Consider the following 15,915-nt stretch of genomic DNA (forward strand, 5'->3'; position numbering starts at 1 on the left):
GTGATTTGACTGGAGGATAGAAAACAGTAGGAACACAGGATGTGTATACAGAAGTATCAGAAGAAAAACAAAATGGAGAAACTACTGAAACTAGCCATAAAACCAGGCAGAGATAACAGAATCATACTCTAACAGTGACTGTGACTGAATTCCAACTGTTTCGGTTTGTATAGCTTGGGAAGATGAGAAATAAAGGAAAAAGGTGGAATAGCATTAGTGACTTCCACCCCAGAACTGCCCATCAGTTGAGCATCAATTGAGAAATGAAGGATTTTAAGAAATCTACCAAGCTTCAAGAGCAATCATACTACTAGAAACTTTTGACAAGGAATAGAATACGGGTATCTGGTCCCCTTACTCTGAGATGAAGAGTATAAAGCGCTTGATGGAAGAAATCTTTAGCGTAGATTGCAAACCTGGCACAAGAACAATTTTTTATAAAAAGGCCATGAACAAATACAGGATAGAAGTTAGAAGGATTCTTATCTTTGTATAGAGAAGCTAGGTAGTAGGACTGCCTTCCAGAAGGCATTAAAAAGGGAAAGGAATGGGTTGGAGGTGCCACCCGGCCCTTACGTTACTCAGGGAGTCCACTACGCTGAGGGACTCCTCAGACAGCCACATCTATTGACCTCGTGGGCAGCTTGTGTTGAATGAAGCGAGTCAAGAACTTGCACGTGAGCTTTTACTCCTACCAAAAGAGCAACAGGTCTTTTGAGAATTATGCAGACTTTGGTCTACCTGCCCACGTAAACAGTTAGTGGTGTCCTGGACATGTATACTCGCACACCCAAACGCACACAGGCAAGCAAAAAACACTTTAGGGCCACATACCTTCATCACAAAATTAATGGGAATTAAGCATCTAAACAGTTTTGATGCCTTTGAAAATCTCTGTGTCCTTTAGGGTCTGAATACATTTGAAAAAAATGGTCTGTAATACCTAGGATGCCATTAATAGACTTGTAACACTCACAGAAGGAAAAAAAATTACTAAATGACCTAACCTACTCCACTACCGGGAAAATCCATTTCAACCAAACTGTTTTTAAATAGACTTAAGTGATAGAGCTTCCAGCATTTTTCTCAGAGAACTACTATGCAGCTTAATAGGTCTAACTAATGTACTCTGATTTCTATCTTGGGGTTTAAAAAAATCCTTGTATGCTAGCATTCTCATTAATTTTTATTTCCAGCCAGTCAGTGCAATAGTTGAATATTTTAAGGTCTCAAGGTTTCTTCTGCCAGGCCTGGCTTCACACTTACTGAAAAAACACCTTAAAACACTTCAATAAGCCTAATATAAATTGTTAATATACACAACTCATACATGCAAATAAAAAGAAGTGATTTATAACAGAGTTTATTCATACCATGACTTGGCTAATTAAAGTACACCTTTTCCTTATTACATTTTATGGACTCCATTACTGTAATGCAGGGAGCATCATGCAGTGAGGGCAAATGAGCCTGGGGAGAAAAATATGACACATTTGCATCCTTTGTATAAGTCCTGTGACATTTTGGCTAGTAGAAGACAACACATTACTCATAAACAGGACTGAGAAAGAGACCCAATAGCTAAGTATGTAGATAGAAATCTAATGTCTTTGAATTGTAAATGTTGCTTGGTGAAAGTCTGTACTTTTGCATTATGGATCTTCATGAAAGCATGTCCCAACCTATTTGATGCTAATACAACAATTGTATAGTAATAACATAGCACACGTAGCCAATGTTTGCTTTTTTCAAACGTTATACAATCCTTGGTAATGCTTATTTTTAAGCTCTGCCATGTGTTAAAACATATAGACTTTTTAAAATATAAAATATTTTAAAAGTATGGATTTTATTACTTCGTTGACATAAAGAGGAAAAAAATACACTAAAATTAGGATTTTTAGGTGGATCCTTGTGATGTACTTTTTACAGCATCAAGACTGTCACCTGACACTAAGGGGACAAAGACATTCTTGTAAATTTCGACATACTATATTAAAATAAGTATATGTTTGATAGGTTTCAGTTATTTCATTCTTAAATTACTAGTGAAGCGAAGTAAAATATTCAATTGCTTATTCAAGTCATTGGTGACCTGAAATCTCTAACACTTGTCAACTTTGGGCAATTATGTGTTACGAAGGTTTGTCTTAAACAACCTGTAACTGGGAAATATCCAGCACTACTGATCTGTAAATAAATGATCACACAAAATCTTGGAGCAAACAAACAAGAAAATAGGTGTGTTGAACCTAAAGGCTAAATTTCCTTTTAAATTATCCCAAAGTAGGATAATCTTTCCAAGGACCGTTCCAGTTTATGTCATGGTTGTTTAAGGTAACCTTAAGTACCTGCAGTATAGATCTTCATCTAAACGATAGAACACTCAGAGTATATGAAATATTTGTGCTATGTCAAAATGCAATGACAAAATGTAGCGCTGTTGTCTTTTAACACGTAGTTTTTAAAAGCACAAAATAAATAGATTATAAATGAGATGTAGAATGAATATTCAGGGAAAAAATTAGAGCACATTTAGAGATGCTTAATAATCCATTGTCTTAAAAAATACGTAGCACTGGTACTGACTAACTTCCTGAGTTCCATTCCGAGCCATGGCATTTGGTACATTCTGTATGTCTGTCCCATACAGCTATAGGAACATGCAAAAATGTTGCACAGCTGCTTCTTCACTGAGAATGCTTAAAGAAAACAGAAAATGGTGAGTATTTTGTTATTTACTTTGGTTTGGTTAGATTCTGGCTTTATCAGTCTGAAATTATGGACTTATCCAGAGTTTCCACAAATTTCTCAAAGAAATTAGGTGTTCTACTTAAAGTATAAACAAGATTTTTTTTTTAAAAGAGGGAAGTGTTAAGAGTAGCTAAGCATCTGAAGTTCTTCAAGCAGATTAAACACTTTTGGTCCAAGAGTACAGAAGAAATGATCCTTATAAAAACTTTGATACTCCCTGTCACCAGAAAGGGATTGCCTACCTGAATCAAGGCCAGGTATATGAACTGTATCATGTCAACCAAACACTGTGAGTTTGGCTTGAGAGGTCCTAAAAGCTTAAAAAAAACAGCTCTGGTTGGCCTTGATCCATCCATCAGCAACATAAATTTTATTTAAATGTATATTAAGTGGGCCTAGGTGCAATGTTTGCTTCTCATGCTATGTTTTTAAGTAGTAAAAAAACCTCATCCTTTAAGTAGAGGTTTCCTATCAGGCCAGTATAACTGTTGCAAGACACAAATATTCAATAGGAAATAATAACAACAATAATAAAAAGCATCCCATACATCATTGAGTCAAAAGACTAGGTTTTTGCACATGAAAATTTACAGTAGTTTTTCACTGTTGTTTTGTACATGATGGCAAAATCTCTGCCATCTGATTACTAATAAAAAAAAAAATCCTGTATCTCATTGAAGGGCATACAAAAAAATACACATCTCACTATCCACATAGCCTCCAAAAATATGTTTCCCTATTTAAAATGGTGGCATTGCATCGAACCGGCTTTGCCAGTTTTGTATACCATAAAAATAAGGGTTATGAAATCTTATTTAAAATAACCACATGCAGGAAGAAGGAAATAAACTACGTTAATTTAATCTTCTTTCCTAAATGTTAACAGCAGTGTAAAAATGGATGCTCTCATCCTTGTAATCAGTTGCACGGTGCACAAGGGCAGCAGTCTCTGGTGCCTCATCTGTGAACTAATCTTTCATTTCATAGCAGATCTTTCCATATCAAACAACACAAATGACTTAATTTGCATGACAGGATTTGTAACGGGGCAAATCTAGTGTCAAAGTCGATTAAAGATTACACCGGAGAACTATCATAATCAGTACTCTAATGAGCCTAAATAGTACATGTGAAGTCTCCCCTTTTTGCCATTCCAGTCATGTATAAAAGGGAATGTGTTTCTTTTCATCGGTGAGCCAGTCCTTTGGTTTGCACATTACGCCCTACGTTGAGCTAAAGTCATGTCAGTCTGGTTTCAGAGGGAGAGAAAGGGAAATAATAAAGCAAACATCACTTCACAAATGACATTGCTTGGTATAAGCCAACGTTTGAAGCCCTTAATTCTTCTAATCTGCAAAATAGTCAATGCTAATGGGTTTTTGCCTTTGTGAAAGCTGATGCATAGAAAGAAAAACTTTAATGAGCTGCCTGGGTTGTATGCTTACAGATACCTGTCAAATGTCTGTCATCTTAGCTATCGTTGAGGCATTATAAAGAAAGTAAGAAGGAAGGAACGACAGTATTTGTACAAGCATTTTCATGCTAAAATGGCACAATTTTCTTCCTGTCATAATTTCATTGTATCTGAAAGTCAGAAAAGCTTAACCCTTTCAATAGCACATCCTGTACAGAATATCACACATAATGTTTGAACTAGCAGCTTTAAAAATAGCATTATGGTTTTGTAAATAGTATCTTCTATTAAATTGGTTTCCTAAAACTGAATTATCTATATTTAAAAAAATGTGACAACAAATTATTGGAATCAATTGCTGCACTTTGGAGAGATCAAGAGTTTACTAAATGTAACAAACCCGCAGTGTGAGAGTCTGTCATCAGAATAATTCCCTTCTGAGTTCTTAATTCATACCCCTTTGTGTCTTTACGCTGGCAATATGAATAGCAACGCAAAGAGGTCAACAGACTCCCCTATTCTTACTTTCTCTTTTATTAAAAGAAATGGGAAATTGAAAGTATCTTTTTACAAGCACACCTGCTAACTCCGCTGCTCTAAGCTATCGTTAAGTTGAGCCAGCCTTGTTTTCAGATATTTACGATAACTGTAAAAAAATTTCTATGAACTGAAATCGTGGCATGCATTCGGAAGTCTTAGCCCAGGTGTGTTGATTTTGCCTATTTCTCTTTCCAGCTTTATGGTCCATCCTCACTGTTTTCAAACAAATCAGGCGTCCAAAGCATGGAAATTTCAGCGTAGACCTCTGTTTCCCCCAGCCCAAGTGTCAACCTCTAGTCTGAGGATCTGCACGCTCTGTAAATTTGAAATCAGCTTTGGGAGTCCAGGACAAAACCGCACATAGGTATATGCTGAAATCTGTTCATGCACAGAGCAGCTTGTGGAACTGGGGCCTTCGTCTGGACAGAGGACATAGAAGAATACGGGTGAAAAGGGTATTTTTTTGGAGGTGTGGCTGCTGAGCCTGGCAGAAAGCAGGACTAAGGGTTGGGGTGGCAGGAGCTACTGCCTGGCTGCGTGTCTCTGGGTAAGTCACTTACACTCAGTGTTTCGGTATCCACAATGCAAAGCAGGATAAATGTTCCGAGAGCTCTCTCATGAGTGCTTGGAAGCCTCATTTATTCCTGCCTGCAAGTCATTTTGGTGATATTTTTGCTTATTCTATCAAGCTGTCAGTGTCAGTACTTCGGGGAGGCATTTTTGTTATTGTTCTGTTATGCCTCTGTTGTTGTTTTTACCTGTACTTGTCAATCCTCATTCTGGGGGCTGCAATACTGTGTCAAGGTGTACTAAGGCATGACACACTTCAGTGCATCTTAAATATTCTTAAAAGGCCTCAGGCACTGCCTCATACGTTTTCATTGAGCCATTAACAATCCAAATAGAATAACTTTAATGAGTCTATTGCATCTGTATTGCTTCCAAAGGACTCACTGGGAGCTCACTGACAGTATCTTTCATGCTTCTGCTGCAGGTGAGGATCTCAATGGGACATTTTTTTCCCCTCACTCTCTTTTTTTTTTCTTTAAGCAAACTCACACAGAGAAGAAAAACATAAGGTGAAATGATTTAAGTGGCTTTAAAGTCTGAGATTAAACAAACAAAACCAAGGAATGATAGTTACAGCTGAACTTTTTCACCCACGCTGCATTGGGTGAAATTTGTGCTAATGTCTCCCAACAACTGCATATCATATCTACAAGTGTAATGGGGGTAGGGAATCAGGGGGTTTAGGGAAAAGGAGCTGCGTTATCAGAAAACTTGTTATTCTCTTGCTTAACCTATAACTTACAAGTATAAAATGCCCAACAATCTTAATATTTAATGTTACTGAATGTCAGACATTCTCATAGTGAAAGAGCAGAAAAAAAAATAGGAAGGTTACTGCTATGGAAGGCAGGGGGAGAGGAGGTTTCCACACAGAACTGGTCAGTTTAACACTTTTTTATTTTACCTAACTTTTTTTTTTTAATTTAGGAAGTTTTCAGATACTGTATGGAGAAGAGACAGCTGTCAGAGGGGAAATACAGCTCCCTCTAAGGTCCCTTTAAAACCACAGCATCCTGCCAAAATATCCCAAAACGAGGAGGGGCGGGAGAGGGGGTAGCAGGAACATCCCAGTGTTTTCTCAGAGGTGATCTTTACAGCCCACTGAGTCATTGCTTCCTGACTTTGTTGAGAGGTCCTTTCCTGGTGTGTGCCGGGCAGAAGAGGAGCCACCCCGGGAGCCCCCCGGTCCCCAAAGAGCCCTGACCTTCCAGCACATCACCTGCCAGTCCTCCAAGGAGGGCTCCTTCCACATGCAGTGGTGGCGTGGCCAGCACACCTACTTTGAGGGGAAACATATACTTATTAATCACTCTCTATTTAAGCTTAGGCGTGCTGTGTGCTGAACAATCACCCATGCCTCCTGACTGGTGTGTTTGGTACAGCGGCCACGGCGCTCCCACCATAATCCCGCGAGCCGACATCTAAGGGGTTAGCGTACAAACATAAATAACATACATTAGTGGCGCATGTTTAGCTCCGACTTGGATTTCATCCACTTTCCGATATGAATTATTCATCCCCCATCTCCCTCCGATTGTTCTTTTAATTCATATCGCAGTTGTTAAAAGGTTAGAAGCCACGTTACTGAATAATCCTTTACTGTTTCCCTGTGGCAATTTGTGCCCAATTTTTGCAGATTTCAAGCCGCCGCCGTCCCCGCCGCAGAGTTCATTTTTATTGCAATTCCCGGCTAGCCTTTTCCCCCCGAACACTACCTCTCTGACCTAACTGCTATACCTCTGATCCCATGCACCCCAGAAGCTGTCACAAGTCTCCCTCCTTCCCAGGAGTTGAACACACAATAGAGAATAGGCCCTGGCTGTGAGGTTCAGCAGCCATTAACCCCTACCAGCTGTTCCTGCAGGGAGCCTTCTGTGGCTGAATGTCCTTTCTCTGCGGAGGCCCTCATTTCCACTAATCTAACTATTGTTGGGTAGGAATGCTGACAGGAGAAAAGAAATTTTTCTTGTGTCCATGCAAGTGTGTGTATCCATGTGTAAGTGAAGGAAGAGTGAAGGCTAATTTCTATAGTGGGCATGAATGGAAGGATTGGGAAAAAAAACTAGTTAAAATGTGTTTACTTGCTTAAAAGGCTCAGTCAATTTAAATAATTTCAGTAGTATGCTCTATTTTGGGGGGGGATGGGAAGGAGGAGGAAGCGAGTTACTATTATCATCTTATGCGAAAGCCGCCGAGAGATTCCCCTAAACCCTTCTTAAAATGCGGGATGAAAAGAGGACAAACGTACGAATACAAACTGCCAAATGAACAGAAACGCATTGCAACAAAAATTTCATCTTTTTACAACAACAGACCTGGGCATCCAAAGAGTTACCTTTGTTTCACATTGATTATCCATTTTCAGTAGCCCGATGATTCGGACTCTCTTGAAATACACAAAATGTTTGTCAGGTTTTATTAACAAAATCAGGATTCTGCGCTAATACTCTAGAAAGAAAACAAAATCAGTTGGGAGGAAAAAAGCCATTTCATTTAAATAACCGACATTTTCAGATAATCAAACTGAACTCCTTACATCTCTTACAACGGCATAATTTCTAATCACATTTTAAACTTGCAATTTAAAATATTTTCATGCAACACTAGTAGACATAACATACTAAATCACAAATTAGCGTTAGTGTTGTTTTTCCTTTTCAAGCCACACAGGTGAAAGACATAACAAAAATTTAATTAGCAAGAAAGAAAACTATTTTATTTGCTGGAAAACTGCATGCCTTTTTAAGTTTCAATTAATTCATCCTTTTCTCTAAAAAGATTGATAACAGAAACCGCTTTGAAATTTAGTGCTCCGTTTTATCACTTGATAAAGTTCAGCAAAATACAACAGTTGGTCTAGTTCAAATCAAATTAGAAATAATTCATGTAGAAATATATTTTCTGGGCAATTAGACTGTATCGTAGTAGGGCAAATGTCTGATATAATAAAGCTCTACTTTGCATCTGTTCCTGTGTCTAGACGGCTGCAATTACTAGTCCTTACAACAGCAGTGGCAAGATAAAGCACTGCTTACAGGTTATAGCTATTAAAATTCAACATTTTCTTTCTTTGCCCCCCTTTATTACCTAAATCATTTGATTGTTATAAAATTTAATTTAAATTAATGAAGTTGCACTTTCCTCATCTTCAATATGAACACAAACACAAACAAACAAACAGTACAGAATCCAGCTCATTGTTTCTCCCCAACATTTGCTGCCACGCACGGATACTGGTCTCATTGAAGTTAAATATGTGCAAATAATGCTTGCTCAGAACCCAAATGGCAGAAATGGCTCTGTGGATAAAGAGAGGACCTGAAGGTTCATGACCGTCAATCTGGCATCCTTCAAAGGCAGTATAAAAAAAAATCCACACAACATACTAGAGAATGCATATCCCTAATCACTGTACTTGGGGAGATGAAAGGCCCGTGCCAAGGAGGGCAGGTTTGTAGGTGCATAGGTAGGCTTATATCCCTGGTGAAACGAAAACCATCAGTTACCCAAATTACTAACTTAAGGCCATGCACAGTCTTGTGTCTACAGGTTGAACCCCCACTGACATCTCAGGACACCATCAGGAGCTCTGCCTCCGCACTGACATCTCTGATGCTCTGCTCGAGAGGGACCCCAGCAATGGGTAGGGTGTCCTGCCACAGCTGTGCTTCAGACGTTATATATCAAGTAATATGGGGTTGGAAGAAACCACACGTGAAAACAAAGGGTCCAATCCTTGAGGTCACATGGAAGTACCACTTCTTTACGATTTTGGCTTACTGAGTACACTGAAGGATTATTTCAGCAGGATTTCGGAAACTGCAGTTTTACACAGTTCATGGGCATAAACAGTAGTTTCTGGTGTTAATGAGACTGCTTTCTCCTTTAAGTTCTCCCTATAATTACAGGGTTTCTGGATTTCTAAGCAAACCTGAGCAAATTTTAAGTAGGGCTTTGTTTAGACAATCTTAGATATTAAATCATAGTCTTGAAACCCTGCAAAGAATCAAGCACGTAGCAATAAATGGCATTTGTGAAATATTTCATGCAAAGAAAGGCATTCATTGAAACAAACACAGACCTCTTGGCTAAACGTGGAAATAGCAAAATGCAGAGTATGTTGCACATTAAGGTGATCTGGTGGTAGTTACAGGACCCCAGACACAACTTTAACCAAGGCCTGTCGGTATAAACAGAAAATCGATACCACGCAAGGAGTCATCCATTTGTGGCTATTCCCATTCAGACTTTTTGTTCTTATCATATTCATATATTAAGTTGAGCGAGGCGGTGTCTGCTTACATGACAGACCTTCAAGGGATGCTTGGGTGGCATGGGAGAAATTTTTTATGCTGTTTCAAATAAATTAAGTTCGTTGACGAAGCCACGGCCAGATGCCAGCTATGTGCCTCTGCTGCCTCAACTTCTGTGCCTCTGCCGCATCAACTTCTCCCAGCAACTTTAGATGTCTAATGTGTCTGCACTATCCCATCTTTATCAAATAGGCTGCCTTGTTAAGCCCTGAGATTTCTTTTTAAGGGCAAATGTCATCGGTAATATAGAACATGTTTCAGACGGGCCAGAGCAGTCCCCATGCAGAATATTAAAAAGAAGACCAGAAGGTCCTATAACCCTGTTTGAAAGAAAAGCATAGACTGTACTTTCTAGTACTGATGACTCAACTGACTGCCAAGAGACTGTCTGGAGTTCACCCATTAACAGTTAATCTGAAATAAAGCTGCCACACAGTATTTGCAAAGATACAGCATGTTTCTTCAGCCTCATGACGGATATTTTACCACCAAATTAACTTCCTATCTAAGAAGCTGGAGTTCATTTCATCAACATTTCAAAAAGCGGCCTTTTGTTCCACCTGTGTCTGTAACTTATCACACAGGGAAAGTGTCACAGAAGGTTCCACTTGCAGAACAAGTCTCCAGCTTCCAGGTCCTCAATGTCAACCTGTCACATCCCTAAAAGGGAGGAACCCTCTCTAGAAATCCAGTAAGGTAACGATACTACCTAATACTGCCACATGTTATCTTCATCTTCATTTCACTTGCAGCAAATAGCACTGAATATGGCTTTGATACAATAATCTAAACAGACATCCCTTTGAAATGACTTATCCAGTATTTTATGCTATACATTTCATGAAAATTGTATAATCTGTAATTCAAATGTGGCAAAACCCAGGGAAAAGCGATGTGCCAGAGTCTTAGACTTACTTTTCACATGTTCTTACTTTGTCAGGGTAATGTGAGAGCATAACTCATGTTTTATTCTGCAATGAACCTGGAACACCAGCTCTCAGAGGTATGGATTTCCCCAACCACATTATTCCACATCCAAAGGACTGAAGGCCTCTGCAGCTCAGAACTTGATTTTTATTTCTTCCTGGACTCCAAAATTCAGCTCTTTGTACCAGAAAAGTTGTTATTTGGCAGCAGGTGAGCACCCAGTTCTTTATTACTTGACTCCTCACCCTTCTGAGACCAGCCTACTTCTGCCTCTCCCCTGTATTTCACCTCGTGCCGGCAAAGTATTTGGATTACAGCCCAGGTTACTGTCACTGTTCTGCCACAAGAGTGGGAGGGGAGGAGGAGGGTGACTGTCCAGGAAGTAAGAAGATCAGTTGAGCGTACCTCGAAGAAATTGTTGGTCAGTGATGGTTTTTTTTCCCCAAAAAACCCAACTGCGTGCTGCAGTACTATATGAGAGTTTGGCTATGGGATGGGTGAGATCACTCCTCAGAAGCTGTGCTGAGACCATCAATGGATATTGAAAGCTAACATATTAAAGAAAGCACTAGGTTTTCACGATCTGTGCCAAGGCAAATAAAAACCACAGCGGTATGTGCTGCCATCAGATCAGTGACAGCACAGGATGATCAATACCTACGCTAGAAGTGAGGGAGGAGTCGTCAAAATTAAAGTCTGCCCCACTTCTGGCCGGGTGGTTGAGGTGGGAGTAGGCGCATGTTAGGAGGAGGTGGGGAAGGGCTGGTCACTTCTGGAAGTTGTAATTACAGTGCTAACAAACTGCCTGACTCTGATTAGTCAGATACAAACAAAAATGAGGAAAGCCTTGGCCACTTTTTGAACGGGAGGATTCAGCTAGTTATTGAGCTGACTGACTGGTTTCTCACACATCCCGTTGTCCCTTCCCCAGCTCTGTTTCTCTTACTGACTGCTATTTGGAGTGTAGTATTTTCTTAAATATAACAATTTAAGAAAATAATGTTTCAGGAAATGCTGACATTTCAAATTTTCTGCTTTTCAGGGGTAATCAGAACTGAAATGGTGCTTCTGTGCGTTTTTTTTTTTTTTTTAAACAGAGGATGTTAATGGATTTTCAGCCATGAAGCACAAAAAGACGACATTAAATGTCACATGATGCCGAAGAAAATAGAGACTGTTTAAAAAAAATTGCATCGAAACTAAAATTCTCCCTATGCTGCTTTCTATCAGGAAGTCTGTTATTTCATTTGTCTTCTACATGTTTGAACACAGTAAGTACAAAACCAGAATGTTGTTTTTCAGAGACTACTGGCCTCTTATATGTGTTTTTAGTAAAAAATTTTAGCAAGACACAGCTCACACTGAAGTATCCTTTGAGCAGTGTCCAGCTTTGGGTACTTTTGCCCCCAGAGTATTGCCTGCTGATATAAAATGACATTGAAATGTGCTATAAAATATTTTTCAAACACTAGGCTAACATCATAGATACAATTTCTAGCTGTGACATACATTATTAACCTCATCTCAGGAGGAGGAAATCAACCTTTATCTATTCCATCAATTCAGAGCCTGCATGTGCGTGCAAAGGTACATGCTCTGTGCTAACTTGGTGCAACTGTTACTTCTTTTAAAATGGTTCTAAAATATAACCACACAATCATATTTAAATCTCTTATTAACTGGAAATACCCATGTACCATCTATAGAGACATCATTTGAATTTACTATGGGTTTTGAACTGCTGCCCTGACACCATGGTCATTAACAATCTTACCTAAAAACTCTGCATACTTTCTGCCATTTGTCACTTTTAGAGATCCATCTTTCAAATCCATGCAGGCAATTCTTTTCACAAACTGACATACTCAGGAGACTAATAATAATGTCCTGGATATTACTGAATCAGTAGTTTGTACTAACACAGGCTTAGAGTCAGATGTTTTTAAAGAGCAGAATAAGAAATCTCCCCAGGCAATAGGCAGTTCCTATTTGTAGAAGGTCTGGAGATAAAATTGCAGTTACTCACTATGAAATAAGTAGCCCAGGTCCCTCAGGGGGGCTTAAAATGAGTTTTAAGTTCCTTTGTTACCATTTCTTAGAGCTGCAGCCATAACCAGAGACTAACTGACCTCAGAGATGCCTTAAATATCCTTCATATTGTTAGTGTCAAATAAACAAATCTGTTTCTCACAACAGATCAAGAGACACAGTCACATTAGCTGTTATCTAAAAAGGAACTACATGGGTTTTCCTACTCAGAAGTAATACAGTGTTCCACGATATGTCAATAAAACCATATGACAAACCACAGTGTGTACTCCAGCCACACACACTTAGACACACACAGAATCAGGTGTTTGATAGATTTTAATGAACATATAGATTACAGTCTTTTGTAGCATAATCTTACTTGCTCAAGTGGTGACAATATTATGCAACATTTATTCCAGGTCATGAAATCACTGTTGAAATTTCCTTTTAAAAACTTTTAGGTCAACTGCCTTACTCTTTGAGATCTGTATTCCAAAATATCCAGAATTTGTATTCTAGTAGAAAAATAAAACAAATTATATTTAGAAAAGCAAACTAAATAGAAAATCAAGATGACAAACAGGGGACTTAATTTTCTGAGAAATTAGATCTTTGACATACTGTTTTGTGTTAAGCATTAACACAGAGCTATATACTGAAACTAATCTACTTCCAGTTATTGTCTTTTAATTTGCAATTTCTCCTGACATCAATAAACTTCTGGGAGCTATTTCTAGTCATGGACAAGAAAACAACTTTTTTGTCCCGTGAGAATTTTGGATTTCAAACTGGTTTCCCATTGTGAACTGAAAATTAAAAAGCCCAGAATTTCCAAGCATTCAAAAATATTATAAAGAATCAAAGTGCATTGGGTACAATGCTCTGTGTTACAAAATCCAAAATGTTCTACTCTGATTTTGACCTTTTCATTTGGGGAGGGTGGGATTTAAAGTATTAAAGTAGCTATTACGTCAAACCAAAGCCCATGAAGTCTACATTTTTCAAATGCTTAACAAGGCTGTTTTGACAAACTTGGAAGTGCTTCTTTCAAAATGTCTTAGAGTCTGGAGATTTACTGAAAGCCACACTTCCCTGGCTTAATTTCACCAGTTCAGAATTTTCCAGTAACTGAAATACCAGGTCAGAAAATTATTGATGTGCTTTACTTTTTTCTCGGTTTTTATTGTCATCAGAAACACCAAATAAAAATAAAATCTTGCGCTGCTGATCATAATTAATTCCCTAACACACAAGAGGTTACAGGCCAAATTCAGTTTCCATTTACACTGGAGAAAACTGTCTTAGTACCATGAAGCTGTACTGGTGAAGCTGGGAGACGTTAGCAGTCATACAAGAAATCCCAACCATATGCATTTGTTGATACTCCTCTGCTAAAAAGAGCATCTCGGGCTCTGAACAATTCTGAATCCGGAGATTTCTGGAATCCATCTGATGATACACAAGATGTGTGTTTTTAAGCACCCTGCTCGTGCATATGGTTGGGACCTGTTGTGTGATTGCTATCTTGTATAAGGCTAAGGATGTGTGCAAACAAACCCCCTGCTTTTCCCCAGCTCATCTCTTTGTCTAGTTAAAGTCTAACACTGCACGGGTTGTTTCCCCGCTGATCGTGTGTGTGGCTTGTTTAATTTTGCTGCAATTTCTGCACTGGTAACACTTTCCTATAAGGTGAGGCTCCGACATTTACCTGCCACAAGGCAATGGGGCTGTTATCTGTCTACATTCGCATCCCCTCTGCCTCCGTAGCCCCTTTACCTATCAGCCCCGGGCCAATATACACACACACCCCCTGCAAGCAGAGATACAGACGGACAGATTCCCTGAGCAGGGGTTCTTTAAACTCCCTGCTTCACATGGGCTCGTCGATCTTTAGAGAGCCAGTATCTTTCAGAAAGCATTACATGTAAGAAAGGGGGGAAAAATACAACTATTAAAACGCACATACACTGCTGGCACTGTTGTGACAGCCAGCAGTATCGGCGTCAGTCAATTATCTTCACAAATGCCTCTTGTGCTAATGAGCACTCACAAAAATCACCAGACTTTTCTGGCAAGGAGAAAAGATCAGTTTCATTGCTTGCAGAACTAATTCAGTGTACAAAAGTGAAGGCTCCACCATCACTGCCTCTTTTACTGCTCCTTTTGTAAAGGCTTTTGATGTGCACTGAAGAGATCGGTCTGTGTTTGGGTCTCTTCATCTCCAGTTCATTGCCTGTCATTAACATACATATCCATATGAAAAGTTTGGTAAGTCACTAACAGCTGTCCAGAATGGAGTTTCAGGAAAAAAAGGACCTATTCCTTCTCAAAATGCTGACAATACTATTTAGCCCTTTTTGGCAATGATATACCTAACTTTTTAAAGCCGCCTTTCACTCAAAAAGCAACTAGGCATAATACTACATTCAAACACATAGTGGTTTTCATTTTGAAACAGTCATTTGCTGTATTCAGAAAAGGCCTATAGTTGCCAGAAGCAAAAAGAACTCCATCATTCATTATAAAAAAAAATAAATACTTTCTGAGTATAGCTTTTCACTATCCCAGATAACCTCACATATCCGATTTAACACAGGGGGGGAAAAAGCCCACAGCAGATGCTCCTGAAGGTCATTTTATGCACACCGAGTTGCTGCTCAAAATTACGAGACCTCACAGCTCACAGTCCCCAGCAATTGTGAGTATTAGCAATGAAAGGGCACCAAACCATGTCGATAACAGCTTAGCCATAAGATGTTAAGGAAAAGCAGATCCATTTCTCTACTGACAGAATTCAAAATGAGACTCACACCAGGAAATGTAGAGTACAGATGATATAACTATTAATTGAAGTATATCGCATTATGTGGTCTGTGCTTCTTCCTATATGAGACCGTAGTAAATAATTTGAAGCAAATTAAAAATGGCTTCACTGGATGTTGCACAAAGCATATTCAATAAATTGTGATTATAATTTTTTTCAAAAAGAAGAGGACTGAAGAAATTTGTCATGAGTTTACTTAATTTCCGCTGGCATAGGTAGAGCTGCCTTTAAGGAGTGATCATAGTATCAAACTTAAAGAGGAAGAACAGCTACAAAAAAAGAACAACATAGCTTTAAAAATAATGAATTGAAAGGTTTTCTCTCCCAATCACTTGGGCTGTAGCTTAGTCATGTCAAACTCAGAAAGAAAACTTTTGATTGATAAACGCTTTTCTGTCCAGCCCTCTCCCCCCCACAACCACTCCGGAGTTCATGACCCCGAGCCATAATTTACAATACATCATGCCCAAGGTTTTCTAGGTCTTAGTTTGAAAACTATAGTGGGTGCATCTGTGTCAATTATCAAGGGGTTGACATAGTTT

This window comes from Numenius arquata, chromosome 7 (assembly GCF_964106895.1).
Source record: "Numenius arquata chromosome 7, bNumArq3.hap1.1, whole genome shotgun sequence".
Taxonomy (NCBI): Eukaryota; Metazoa; Chordata; class Aves; order Charadriiformes; family Scolopacidae; genus Numenius; species Numenius arquata.